The 14,488-nt window shown below is 43.2% G+C and overlaps 1 protein-coding gene across 2 annotated transcripts in view; it reads left to right on the plus strand.

Moving 5' to 3' along the window:
* LOC118402851 (protein kinase C-binding protein NELL1-like) overlaps positions 1-14,488 on the plus strand; it is a 387,979-nt gene that overhangs the window by 154,379 nt on the left and 219,112 nt on the right. The window lies entirely within an intron of this gene.

Genomic DNA, 14,488 nt, shown 5'->3' on the forward strand with positions numbered 1-14,488 from the left:
GTCTACTTTGATGCTAATTAGCATTTTCGAATTTGAGAGTAGAACTAGTCAAATATATTGATAAAAATCACTTTGTCCAAGAGAGATTTACATGGTTATCAAAACTTCACACCAAGGTAAGTTTACACGAAACGCAGCCCTTACTTTAACGGAAAAGATTAAAGGTGGAAAAATGGCCGCTAAGTTTGACCACTAAGTTGTATGGGTATCATGACACCTCCACTGTTGGGCTCTATTTATCACCATCAGTAACAACACCATGATATGGTAAGACTACATACTGAAACCTCAACATAGCTTTATTACTGAGAGAGTGGTAGGGAGAAAGAAGGGGAGTGGGGACAGAAAGAGAAAAATAGGGAGGCGTAGAGAGGTGGAGAGAGAACAATGACCGATATTCCTACATCATACACCCGCTCGCTGAGCAGTCGATGACCTCTTTTCTATCTTCATTTCATCTCATGTATTGATCATCAATACAGGGTAGATCCTGAATAGATTATCCCATGCCTCCCAGGCCACCCACAGCCTCAGTGCCTGCATTCATTTGGGACACAACCAGTGTCATCTTCGATTATCCACAGCATCTGTAGTACCCTTAACGTGTAGTATGCTCTCTCCACCTATATGATAATTACTGGGCCCAGGCAAAGCATCAAGAACTACTCTTATCTTTCTCTAAGGAAGAAAAAAATATGTGTTTAAAGACTGCTCTATATCATCTTGGAAAAATATATTCAGGCAGTTGAAGCGGCAGCTGTCTAGCTCCAGTCTAAGGTGCAGCAGCGTTTAAGTTAGAGTTGATGGGAAGAAAGAGCTGAGACAGATGGCCTAGAAAACTAGAATCATTCTAGGTGTGACTGTGGATGAGGGAGGAGGGGATTTGTTTTGCTGTGTTCAGGATTTATTTGGTGTAGGAAATGTGCAGGAAATTCAATCACACCTAGAGTACCAGTCAAAAGTTTGGACACACCTACTCATTCAAGGGTTTTTCTTTATTTTTTACTATTTTCTACATTGCAGATTAATAGTGAAGATATCAAAACTATGTAAAAACATATGGAATCATTTAGTAACCAAAGAAGTATTAAACAAAGTATTTTATATTTGAGATTCTTCAAAGTAGTCACCCTCTGCCTTGATGACAGCTTTGCACACTCTTGGCTTTCTCTCAACCAGCTTCATGAGGTGGTCACCTGGAATCACTGCATTAACAAGTGTGCATTGTTAAAAGTTAATTTGTGGAATTTCTTTCCTTTTAAATGCATTTGCGCCAGTTGTGTTGTGTTATGACATGGTAGGGGGATATACAGAAGAAATGCTCTATTTCCATATTATGACAAGAATAGCTCAAAGAGAAATGACAGTCGATCATTACTTTAAGGCATGAAGATCAGTCAATCAGGAAAATTTCTAGAATTTTGAAAGTTTCTTCAAGTGCAGTTGCAAAAACCATCAAGCGCTATGATGAAACTACCTCTCATGAGGACCACCACAGGAATGGAAGACCCAGACTTACCTCTGCTACAGAGGTTAAGTTCATTACAGCCTCAGAAATTGCAGCCCAAATAAATGCTTCAGAGTTTTACCTCTTGAACCTATGGGGGCGCTATTTCATTATTGGATTAAAAAAAACTTGCCCGTTTTAGGCGCAATATTTTGTCACAAAAAGATGCTCGACTATGCATATAATTGATAGCTTTGGAAAGAAAACACTCTGACGTTTCCAAAACTGCAAAGATATTATCTGTGAGTGCCACAGAACTGATGCTACACAGGCGAAACCAAGATGAAACTTTAAACAGGAAATTAGCAGAATTTTTGAGGCTCTTGTTTTCCATTGTCTCCTTATATGGCTGTGAATGCGCCAGGAATGAGCCTGCCCTTTCTGTCGTTTCCCCAAGGTGTCTGCAGCATTGTGACGTATTTGTAGGCATATCATTTGAAGATTGGCCATAAGAGACTACATTTACCAGGTGTCCGCCCGGTGTCCTTTGTCTAAATTGGTGCGTAATCTTCAGCTGCAGGCATTTTCCAATGGTATTCAGAGTAGAGAGGAGACTTCCACGAACGATATATCATTGAAGAGATATTTGAAAAACACCTTGAGGATTGATTCTAAACAACGTTTGCCATGTTTCAGTCGATATTATGGAGTTAATTTGGAAAAAAGTTCGGCGTTTTGATGACTGAATTTTAATTTTTTTTTGGTAGCCAAACGTGATGTACTTTTTGGACAAACTGAACATTTGCTATCTAACTTAGAGTCTCCCCATTGAAAACATCCGAAGTTCTTGAAAGGTAAATTATTTTATTTGAATGCTTTTCTGGTTTTTGTGAAAATGTTGCCTGCTGAATGCTAACGCTAAATGCTACGCTAGCTATCAATACTGTTACACAAATGCTTGTTTTGCTATGGTTGAGAAGCATATTTTGAAAATCTGAGATGACAGTGTTGTTAACAAAAGGCTAAGCTTGAGAGCTAGCAGATTTATTTCATATCATTTGCGATTTTCATGAATAGTTAACGTTGCGTTATGGTAATGGAGTTGAGGCTGTAGTCATTATCCCGGATCCGGGATGGTCCGACGCAAGAAGTTAAGTAAGAAAGGAAACTGTGTGACTCAGGCCCTCATGGTCAAACTGCTGCAAAGAAACCACTACTAAAGGACACCAATAAGAAAAGACTTGCTTGGGCCAAGAAACATGAGCAATGGACAATAGACCTGTGGAATTCTGTCCTTTGGGCTGATGATTACAAATTTGAAATGTGTGGTTCCAACCGCTTTGTGCACACGCAGAGTAAGTAAATGGATGATCTCTGTGTGATTCCCACCGTGAAGCATGGAGTAGGAGGTGTGATGGTGTGGGAGTGCTTTGCTGGTGACACTTCAGTGATTTATTTAGAATTCAATGCAAACTTAACCAGCATGGCTACCACAGCTTTCTACAGCGATACACCATCCCATCTCTTTTGCCCTTAAAGGGACTATAATTTGTCTTTCAATAGGACCCAACACACCTCCAGGCTGTGTAAGGGCTATTTGACCAAGAAGGAGAGTGATGGATTGCTGCATCAGATGACCTGGTCTCCACAATCACCTGACCTCAACCTAATTGAGATGGTTTGGGATGAGTTGGACCGCAGAGTGAAGGAAAAGCAGCCAACAAGTGCTCAGCATATGTGGGAACTCCTTCAAGACTGTTGGAAAAGCATTCCTCATGAAGCTGGTTGAGAGAATGCCAAGAGTGTGCAAAGCTGTCTTCAAGGCAAAGGTTGGCTACTTTGAAGAATCAAATTATAAAATATATATTGTATTTGTTATGACTCCCCATCCCGGATCCGGGATCGTGACTACTGCTCAAGCTCATTACCATAACGCAACGTTAACGATATCTGAAAATCGCAAATGAAATGAAATAAATATGCCTGTTCTCAAGCTTAGCCTTTTCTTAACAACACTGTCATCTCAGATTTTCAAAATATGCTTTTGAACCATAGAAAATCAATAATTTGTGTAAGAGTGTTGATAGCTAGCTTAGCATTTAGCGTAGCATTTAGCACGCAACATATTCACAAAAACCAGCAAAGCAATCAAATAAAATAATCTACCTTTGAAGAACTTCAGATGTTTCAATGAGGAGACTCTCAGTTACATAGCAGATGTCCAGTTTTTCCTGAAAGATTATTTGTGTAGGAAAAATCGCTCCGTTTTGTTACTACACATTTGGCTACCGAAACGAACCGAAAATTCAGTCACCTAAACGTCTAACTTTTTTCCGAATTAACTCCATAATATCGACCGAAACATGGCAAACGTTGTTTGAATCAATCCTCAAGGTGTTTTGTCAAATATCTTTTCATTGATATGCCGTTCGTGGAAGCATGGTTTTTCTCAGAATCCCATGGAAAAATACCAGCAGCTGAGTTTTGCGCACCAATTTCCACGCAGGACACCGTGCGGACACTTGGCAAATGTAGTCTCTTATGGTCAATCTTCCAATGATATGCCTGCAAATACGTCACAATGCTGCAGACCCCTTGGGGAAACGATAAAGGGTAGGCTCATTCCTGGCGCATTCACAGCCATATAAGGAGACAATGCAAAACGTAGCTTCAGAAATCCTGTTCATTTCCTGGTTGCAGAAACATCTTGGTTTTGCCTGAAGCTTTTGTTCTAGGGCACTCACAGTGAAAATCTTTGCAGTTCTGGAAACGTCAGTGTTTTCTTTCCAAAGCTATCAATTCCATGCATAGTCGAGCATCTTTTCGTGACAAAATATTGCTCTTAAAACGGGCACGTCTTTTTATCCAAAAATGAAATACTGCCCCTAGAGCCTAAAGAGGTTATTAACACTTTTTTGGTTACTACATGATTCCATATGTGTTATTTCATAGTTTTGATGTCTTCACTATTATTCTACAATGTAAAAATAGTAAAACATAAAGAAAAAGCCTTGAATGAGTGGGTGTGTCCAAACTTTTGACTGGTACTGTATTTATTTATTACAACCACTTATAGCATAAGCTGTGAATATATATTTTTTAAAGCATAAAGGCCAAATTATGCAGTCTTAATCCATTACCCACGTTGTCTCTAAAATCAAATAGTTGGATTTACTTAAAAAAAGTAAGAACAACGATTTCTACAATGTCTACAATTTGCAGTGTACAAAGCAGATTTAGGTTAAAAAACTTGTCAGCATTTGCAGTGTAGAGAGGGTTACAATAATATTATCTTGGAGTAGTTCTCTATATGATCAGATACTGTATCTAAACCATAGCCATAAGGCAGTTCCGGAAAATGCCAGATTGGCTGATTTTTAGCCCATTGGGATTGTCTAAATTGTGGTTTGACCACAGAATTATCATTATTTGACTTATAATGGGGGCCTCAAGAAATATAAAATGTGCCATTGTGTTAAGAAGTGCCCAGAACGATGTCTAGTCCATGTCCATCCCTGAATTAAATACTTATTAAAACATTCCAAATGTTTATCTGGGAGATGAAGCGAGGCTGTTATTGTTGTGGTTGTTAAGGGTAACTGAAGCCTCAGGTAGCCTGGGGAGCTGTGACACTTCTCCAGTTGTTCTTCTGCCCTCTTCTGTAGTTGTTTTCCTCTGCCATTCTCTTCATTAATCTCCTCTCCTGTGCTGCCATTCTCTACATTTTCTTCTCTGCTGCCATTCTCTATAGTCTCCTCCAGCAGGAGATGTGGTAAGAAATGTAGAGAGAGCAAGATACTAATTGAGAGAGGCTAGAAAGATATACAAAGAGAGAGGATATTTTAGTGAGAGGTAGAGGGTGCGAGAGAAATTAAGTGAGCAAGAGAGATAAAAATTGGGAGAACACGAGAAATTGAGAGAGATCAAGGTGAATAAATACAGAACGGTGTGATAGAGAAAGAAGATACCAGGTGAATAGACTAGTGGTAGTTTCTTCCATCAAGGGGAGTAGAGTGGCTCGGTGAGGGTGAGAATGACTTTAAATAAACATGTTACATCCCAAATGGCATCCTATTCCCTGCATAGTGCACTACTACGTAGGGAAAAGGATTCCATTGGGGATATGCATCCAGAGGCTATGCTTCTCCACACCATTATCACTAGCTGAGAGAGAGAGAGAGAGATTCAGATTTAGATTTAATATTTAGTGTTTAATATTCACGTAAAAAAAGTTAAAATCTTACGCTTCGAGCTCCAACATACTGGACTAAGTGAAATAATATGATGAAAATGGTAACAAAAAACAACTGAAATAGAAATAAACACTGTAAGAAAAGAAACGTCCTCTCACTGTCAACTGCGTTTATTTTCAGCAAACTTAACGTGTAAATATTTGTATTAACATAACAAGATTCAACAACCGATACATACACTGAACAAGTTCCACAGACATGTGACTAACAGAAATGTAATAATGTGTCCCTGAACAAAGGGGGGAGGGGGGGTCAAAATCAAAAGTAACAGTGTGGCCACCAGCTGCATTAAGTACTGCAGTGCATCTCCTCCTCATGGACTGCACCAGATTTCCCAGTTATTGCTGTGAGATATTACCCAAATCTTCCACCAAGGCACCTGCAAGTTCCTGGACATTTCTGGGGGGAATGGCCCTAGCCCTCGCCCTCCGATCCAACAGGTCCCAGACGTGCTCAATGGGATTGAGATCTACGCTGGCCATTGCAGGACATTCCTGTCTTGCAGGAAATCACGCACAAAACGAGCAGTATGGCTGGTGGCATTGCCATGCTCTAGGGTCATTCCAGGATGAGCATGTAGGATGGGTACCACATGAGGGAGAAGGATGTCTTCCCTGTAACGCACAGCGTTGAGATTGTCTGCAATGGAAACTAGCACAGTCTGATGATGCTGTGACACACCGCCCCAGACCATGACAGTCCACCTCCAAATCGATCCCGCTCCAGAGTTACAGGCCTCGGCGATAAACGCAAATCCGACCATCACCCCTGGTGAGACAAAACCGTATTTAGTCAGTGGAGAGCACTGTTTGCCAGTCCTGTCTGGTCCAGCGACGGTGGGTTTGTGCCCATAGACAACGTTGTTGCCAGTGATGTAAGGCAGGTCCTCACCAGACATCAGGCCTACAAGCCCTCAGTTCAGGCTCTCTCAGCATATTGCGGACAGTCTGAGCACTGAAGGAGGGATTGTGGGTTCCTGGTGTAACTCGGGCAGTTGCTGTTGCCATCCTGTACCTGTCCCGCAGGTGTGATGTTCAGATGTACCGATCCTAGGCAGGTGTTGTTACACGTGGTCTGCCGCTGTGAGGAGACGGTCCACCCTGTCTCCATGTAGCGATATCTTAGGCGTCTCACAGTACAGGCATTGCAATTTATTGCCCTGGTCACATCTGCAGTCCTCATGCCTTCTTGCAGCATGCCTAAGGCACGTTCACACAGATGAGCAGAGACCCTGGGAATCTTTATTTTGGTGTTTTCAGAGTCAGTAGAAAGGCCTCTTTAGTGTCCTAAGTTTTCATAACTGTGACCTTAATTGCCTACCGTCTGTAAGCTGTCAGTGTCTTAACAACCATTCCACAGGTGCATGTTCATTAATTGTTTATGGTTCATTGAACAAGCATTGGAAACAGTGTTTTAAACCATTTACAATGAGGGTCTGTGAAGTTATTTGGATTTTTACAAATTATCTTTGAAAGACAGGGTCCTGAATAAGGGACATTTCTTTTTTTGCTGAGTTTAGCACTATATATTAGCCAGGCTACACCTGGCTACTCCTACCCCGGTCAATAGCACTGCACCCCCAACAGCAACTCGCCCAAGCGTTCCCCATTTCTCCTTCTCCCAAATCCATTCAGCTGATGTTCTGAAAGAGCTGAAAAATCTGGACCCCTACAAATCAGCCGGGCTAGACAATCTGGACCCTTTCTTTCTAAAATTATCTGCCGAAATTGTTGCCACCCCATTACTAGCCTGTTCAACCTCTCTTTCGTGTCGTCTGAGATTCCCAAAGATTGGAAAGCAGCTGCGGTCATCCCCCTCTTCAAAGGGGGGACAAACTTGACCCAAACTGCTACAGACCTATATCTATCCTACCATGCCTTTCTAAGGTTTTCGAAAGACAAGTGAACAAACAGATTACCGACCATTTCGAATCTCACCATACCTTCTCTGCTATGCAATCTGGTTTCAGAGCTGGTCATGGGTGCACCTCAGCCACGCTCAAGGTCCTAAACGATATCTTAACCGCCATCGATAAGAAACATTACTGTGCAACCGTATTCATTGATCTGGCCAAGGCTTTCGACTCTGTCTATCACCACATCCTCATCGGCAGACTCGACAGCCTTGGTTTCTCAAATGATTGCCTCGCCTGGTTCACCAACTACTTCTCTGATAGAGTTCAGTGTGTCAAATCGGAGGGTCTGCTGTCCGGACCTCTGGCAGTCTCTATGGGGGTGCCACAGGGTTCAATTCTTGGACCGACTCTCTTCTCTGTATACATCAATGAGGTCGCTCTTGCTGCTGGTGAGTCTCTGATCCACCTCTACGCAGATGACACCATTCTGTATACTTGAGGCCCTTCTTTGGCCACTGTGTTAACAACCCTCCAGGCAAGCTTCAATGCCATACAACTCTCCTTCTGTGGCCTCCAATTGCTCTTAAATACAAGTAAAACTAAATGCATGCTCTTCAACCGATCGCTACCTGCACCTACCCGCCTGTCCAACATCACTACTCTGGACGGCTCTGACTTAGAATACGTGGACAACTACAAATACTTAGGTGTCTGGTTAGACTGTAAACTCTCCTTCCAGACCCATATCAAACATCTCCAATCCAAAGTTAAATCTAGAATTGGCTTCCTATTTCGCAACAAAGCATCCTTCACTCATGCTGCCAAACACCCTTGTAAAACTGACCATCCTACCAATCCTCGACTTTGGCGATGTCATTTACAAAATAGCCTCCAATACCCTACTCAACAAATTGGATGCACTCTATTACAGTGCAATCCGTTTTGTCCCCAAAGCCCCATATACTACCCACCACCCACCATTGCGCCAAACCCACTGGCTCCTGTCATCTACGCTCTAGGTAAAGTCCCCCTTATCTTAGTTGGCTGGCACCCTCCAGCAGGTATATCTCTCTAGTCATTCTTTCTTTGGCCGCCTCTCCTTCCAGTTCTCTGCTGCCAATGCCAAACCCACTGGCTCCATGGATTACTGCACCTGTACATAGCCCACCTATAATTTAGCCCAAACAACTACCTCTTTCCCAACTGTATTTAATTAATTAATTTATTTTGCTCCTTTGCACCCCATTATTTTTATTTCTACTTTGCACATTCTTCCATTGCAAAACTACCATTCCAGTGTTTTACTTGCTATATTGTATTTACTTTGCCACCATGGCCTTTTTGCCTTTACCTCCCTTCTCACCTCATTTGCTCACATTGTATATAGACTTGTTTATACTGTATTATTGACTGTATGTTTGTTTTACTCCATGTGTAACTCTGTGTCGTTGTATCTGTCGAACTGCTTTGCTTTATATTGGCCAGGTCGCAATTGTAAATGAGAACTTGTTCTCAACTTGCCTACCTGGTTAAATAAAGGTGAAAATATATATATATATATATATATATATATATATATATATATATATATATATATATATATTGTGGCAGACCAGGGGGTTGGGTCAAAACGCTTACACAGATCAGACACAGTAGGATTAGCTCAGTTTCAAAGGTGTTTATTAAAATAATAGTTCAAAAGAAAATAATAGGTCTCCCACTTGAGATCCTCTCCGGGATTCCTTGTTCTTGGCTCCAGGGCTTCCTGTGTCCTGAACTGAACTGAACTGAACTGAACTGAACTGAACTGAACTGAACTGAACTGAACTGAACTGAACTGAACTCACTCCTGTTACCTCTGCAACCGTCTCCAACTATACAGGAGTCCTTTCTTCCCCCACTCTCTCCCCTGTGTGCTGCTCTTCTGGCAGCTTTTATGGGACTTGTACAGCTGGTGAGCAATCAGCCCTTGATTACTCACCAACTCCCAATCAACCCCAATTAGTCCTGGCTGAAGAGCCCATTGAGACCTGGCACATACAGCAGATGTAGCCATCGCCTAGTGATGTATACTCCGTCTGTCACCAGGCCTTGACGAGTCTCCCCCTGGTGGCTGACCTGCTGTACGCCACAATATGTACATAATAACAACTGTGGCAGTGATTAATAAATACATCTCCATTGGGGTGGAGGCAGAGTAAATACTGTTGAGGAGGAGAGAGAGATTATATGAGTTTATTAGTCTCTTGCACAGGGTTGCAGATTTAATTGCAGGGCACAGTGACATTTTTAAGCTCCAACAATGCAGGTCAATAAGAGAACTGAATGAAACAATAATAATATATACATATTTACAACTGTGACAATGATTCATGTCCATTGTGGTGTAGGGGCAGGGTAAATGTCCATGGGGGTGGGGAAGAGTGTCCCAGAGGGAATGTCATTAGGGGGGAAACAGGGGGGTAGGCAGTCCTGAGGCAGGAGGAAACAGGGGGAGCAGGTAGCTAGCTGCCTAGTGTTGGCTATTCAGCAACCTGATGGTATGGGGGTAGAAGTTATTGGCCAGTCTGACAGTTTTTGTCATGATGCTCCTATACTGCCTGTGTCTGAGTGATGGAAGCGGGGAGAACAGGCCATGGCTCAGGAGGCTTGGAAGGCCTTGACGATCTTCTTGACCTTCCTGTGAGACTTGGTGTTGTACGTGTCCTGTGGAGGGCAGGCAGTGTGCAACCAATGGTGCGTTCGGCTGAGCGTACCACCCTCTGTAGAGCCTTGCAGTCAGCGGTGGTGGAGTTCCCGTACCAGGCTGTGATGCTGCCCAACAGTATGCTCTCAATGGTGCGTGTGTATAACACTGTGAGGGCCCCCGGGGACAGGCTAAATTTCTTCAGTCTCCTGAGGTTCAAGAGTCAATGATATATCAATAATATTTCAAGCGCAGTGTGCGGCAGATGTTTATTACTTCTTCGCAGAAGGCAGGAATTGTGGTCACAGGCAGGCAATGGTCAACCACAGGTAGGCAGTCAAAAACAAACAATACCTCACAACCATACAAGCAGAAATAACTGAACTAAATAGGGAGCTGATGAGACCAGGTGAGAAAGGAACACAGGTGAAATCAATGAACAAAAATGAAAGACGGGGCTATGTTCCAGAACACAAAGAAAAAAAAGAACACAAGTTTGACTAAGAAACGAAAAGCAGCATATCTCTCCTTCAGTTTCCCGAAATGTCGGGATTGTTGATCCGGGTTGTTGTTCAGATTTTGTATCTGGGTAAGTTTTTGAAGACACCATCGGTATCAGATCATCTATGCATTTTTTTATGAAACCAGTGACTGAGTTGGTGTATTCATTGATGTTATTCCCAGAGGTGTCCCGGAACGTATTGCAGTCCACATGATAAACAGTCATGGAGCATGGAGTATGATTGGTCAGACCAGCATTACAGACCTGACCACAGGAATTTCTCTCTTGAACTTTGTAGGCGGGAAGGAGCCAAATGGAGTTGTGTTCAGATTTGCCAAACGAAGGGAGAGGGCCTTATACCCCCAGTGGTCAAGAGTGGAATTTCCACGAGTTGGACACATATTTGCACGAACACACATGCACTCATGCACACACACTCGAACAGAGACATTGCATTCATCATTTGCCAGAAGGTCTGCATTCACTTCCACATGAATCAATCATCTTGTATGATGCACATATTGTCTACGGTAGGGCTACACTATTACTCCGAAGAGGCATTGTGATCTAATAATCTCCACATACACTGCTCAAAAAAATTAGGGGAACACTAAAATAACACATCCTAGATCTGAATGAATGAAATATTCTTATTAAATACTTTTTTCTTTACATAGTTGAATGTGCTGACAACAAAATCGCACACAAATGATCAATGGAAATCAAATTTATCAACCCATGGAGGTCTGGATTTGGAGTCATACTCAAAATTAAAGTGGAAAACCACACTACAGGCTGATCCAACTTTGATGTAATGTCCTTAAAACAAGTCAAAATGAGGCTCAGTAGTGTGTGTTGCCTCCACGTGCCTGTATGACCTCCCTACAACGCCGGGGCAGGCTCCTGATGAGGTGACGGATGGTCTCCTGAGGGATCCCCTCCCAGACCTAGACTAAAGCATCCGCCAACTCCTGCACAGTCTGTGGTGCAGTCTGTTGGTGGATGGAGCGAGACATTATGTCCCAGATGTGCTCAATTGGATTCAGGTCTGGGGAACGGGCGGGCCAGTCCATAGCATCATTGCCTTCCTCTTGCAGGAACTGCTAACACACTCCAGCCACATGAGGTCTAGCATTGTCCTGCAATAGGAGGAACCAAGGGCCAATCACACCAGCATATGGTCTCACAAGGGGTCTGAGGATCTCATCTCGGTATCTAATGGCAGTCAGGCTACCTCTGGCGAGCGCATGGAGGGCTGTGCGGCCCCCCAAAGAAATGCCACCCCACACCATGATTGACCCACAGCCAAACCGGTCATGCTGGAGGATGTTGCAGGCAGCAGAACGTTCTCCACGGCGTCTCCAGACTGTCACGTCTGTCACATGTGCTCAGTGTGAACCTGCTTTCATCTGTGAAGAGCACAGGGCACCAGTGGCGAATTTGCCAATCTTGGTGTTCTCTGGCAAAAGCCAAACGTCCTGCAAGGTGTTGGGTTGTAAGCACAACCCCCACCTGTGGACGTCGGGCCCTCATGCCACCCTCATGGAGTCTGTTTCTGACCGTTTGAGCAGACACATGCACATTTGTGGCCTGCTGGAGGTCATTTTGCAGGGCTCTGGCAGTGCTCCTCCTGCTCCTCTTTGCACAAAGGCGGAGGCAGCGGTCCTGCTGCTGGGTTGTTGCCCTCCTACAGCCTCCTCCACATCTCCTGATGTATTGGCCTGTCTCCTGGTAGCGCCTCCATGCTCTGGACACTACGCTGACAGACACAGCAAACCTTCTTTCCACAGCTCGCATTGATGTGTCAACCTGGATGAGCTGCACTACCTGAGCCACTTGTTTGGGTTGTAGACTCCGTCTCATAATACCACTAGAGTGAAAGCATCATTCAAAAGTGACCAAAACATCAGCCAGGAAGCATAGGAACTGAGAAGTGGTCTGTGGTCACCACCTGCAGAACCACTCCTTTATTGGGGGTGTCTTGCTAATTGCCTTCCACCTGTTGTCTATTCCATTTGAACAACAGCATGTGACATTTATTGTCAATCAGTGTTGCTTCCTAAGTGGACAGTTTGATTTCACAGAAGTGTGATTGACTTGGAGTTACATTGTGTTGTTTAAGTGTTCCCTTTATTTTTTTGAGCAGTGTATAATATAGAGCTAATTGAAATAGACGCACCGCATTGGCGAGGGAATGTCCCCTTTGCCTGAGGTGTCTTGGATGTCGAGGCACTGTGTGGACTTTAGCTCTCCTTTTCTCTCCCTCTCTTCCGTACAACCCCCCAACCCCCACATCCTCTCTCTCTATTTCTTGCTCTCTCTTACAAACATCCTCCTCTTTCCCCTCCACCCCTCCCTCTCTCGCTTCAGGCTGTATTACCTGCTGATCAATAGAGGCAATGTATGGTCAGGAATCCCATAAACTCCCAAGAGACAGACAGCCACATCACTGGCCAAACACTTTCACTTCCATTCCACACTCATCACTGATGTTGTCTGATTATTCGCTGTGGCATGTGTGTGTGTTTTTGTGTGTGTGCCAGCAACAAAGCCAGAGTTGAGCATGACCGGTAGTGTGCTTGTGTGCGTGGGCATGTTTGATCTACTCTGTTGTTCATCTCTCCTCTTGTCGAGGTCTTTCTCTAAAGTGACACAGGTGTTGCTCTCATTCAAGCTTAATGAATGCATTGTAAATGTATATTACAAATACAATTCAAATAAAATGATATTTGTCACATACAGTTGAAGTCGGAAGTTTACATAAACCTTAGCCAAATACATTTAAACTCAGTTTATCACAATTCCTGACATTTAACCCTCGTAAAAATTCCCTGTCTTAGATCAGTTAGGATCACCGCTTTTCTTTTTAAGAATGGGAAATGTCAGAATAATAGCAGAGAAAATGATTTATTTCAGCTTTTATTTATTTTATCACATCCCCAACTTTTCTATAGGATTGAGGTCAGGGCTTTGTGATGGCCACTCCAATACCTTGACTTTGTTGTCCTTAAGCCATTTTGCCATAACTTTGGAAGTATGCTCGGGGTCATTGTCCATTTGGAAGATCCATTTGTGAACAAGCGTTAACTTCCTGACTGATGTCTTGAGATATTGCTTCAATATATCCACATAAATTTCCTCCCTCATGATGCCGTCTAGTTTGTGAAGTGCACCAGTCCCTCCTGCAGCAAAGCACCCCCACAACATGATACTGCCATCCATTACATTACATTACATTTAAGTCATTTAGCAGACGCTCCCTGTGCTTCATGGTTGGGATGGTGTTATTGGGCTTGCAAGCATCCCCCTCTTTCCTCCAAACATAACGATGCTCATTATGGCCAAACAGTTATATTTTTGTTTAATCAGACCAGAGAACATTTCTCCAAAAAGTACTCTCTTTGTCCCCATGTGCAGTTGCAAACTGTAGTCTGGCTTTTTTATGGCGGTTTTGGAGCAGTTGCATTTTCCTTGCTGACCGCCCTTTCAGGTTATGTCTATATAGGACTCCTTTTTACTGTGGATAATTTTGTACCTGTTTCCTCCAGCATCTTCACAAGGTCCTTTGCTGTTGTTCTGGGATTGATTTGCACGTTTCGCACCAAAGTGCGTTCATCTCTAAGAGACAGAATGTGTGTCCATGCTGAACGGTATGACGTCTGCGCGATCCCATGGTTTTTATATTTGCGTACTATTGTTTGTACAAATGAACGTTGTACCTTCAGGCATTTAGAATTTGCTCCCA

This window comes from Oncorhynchus keta, chromosome 2, assembly GCF_023373465.1.
Source record: "Oncorhynchus keta strain PuntledgeMale-10-30-2019 chromosome 2, Oket_V2, whole genome shotgun sequence".
Classification (NCBI taxonomy): Eukaryota; Metazoa; Chordata; class Actinopteri; order Salmoniformes; family Salmonidae; genus Oncorhynchus; species Oncorhynchus keta.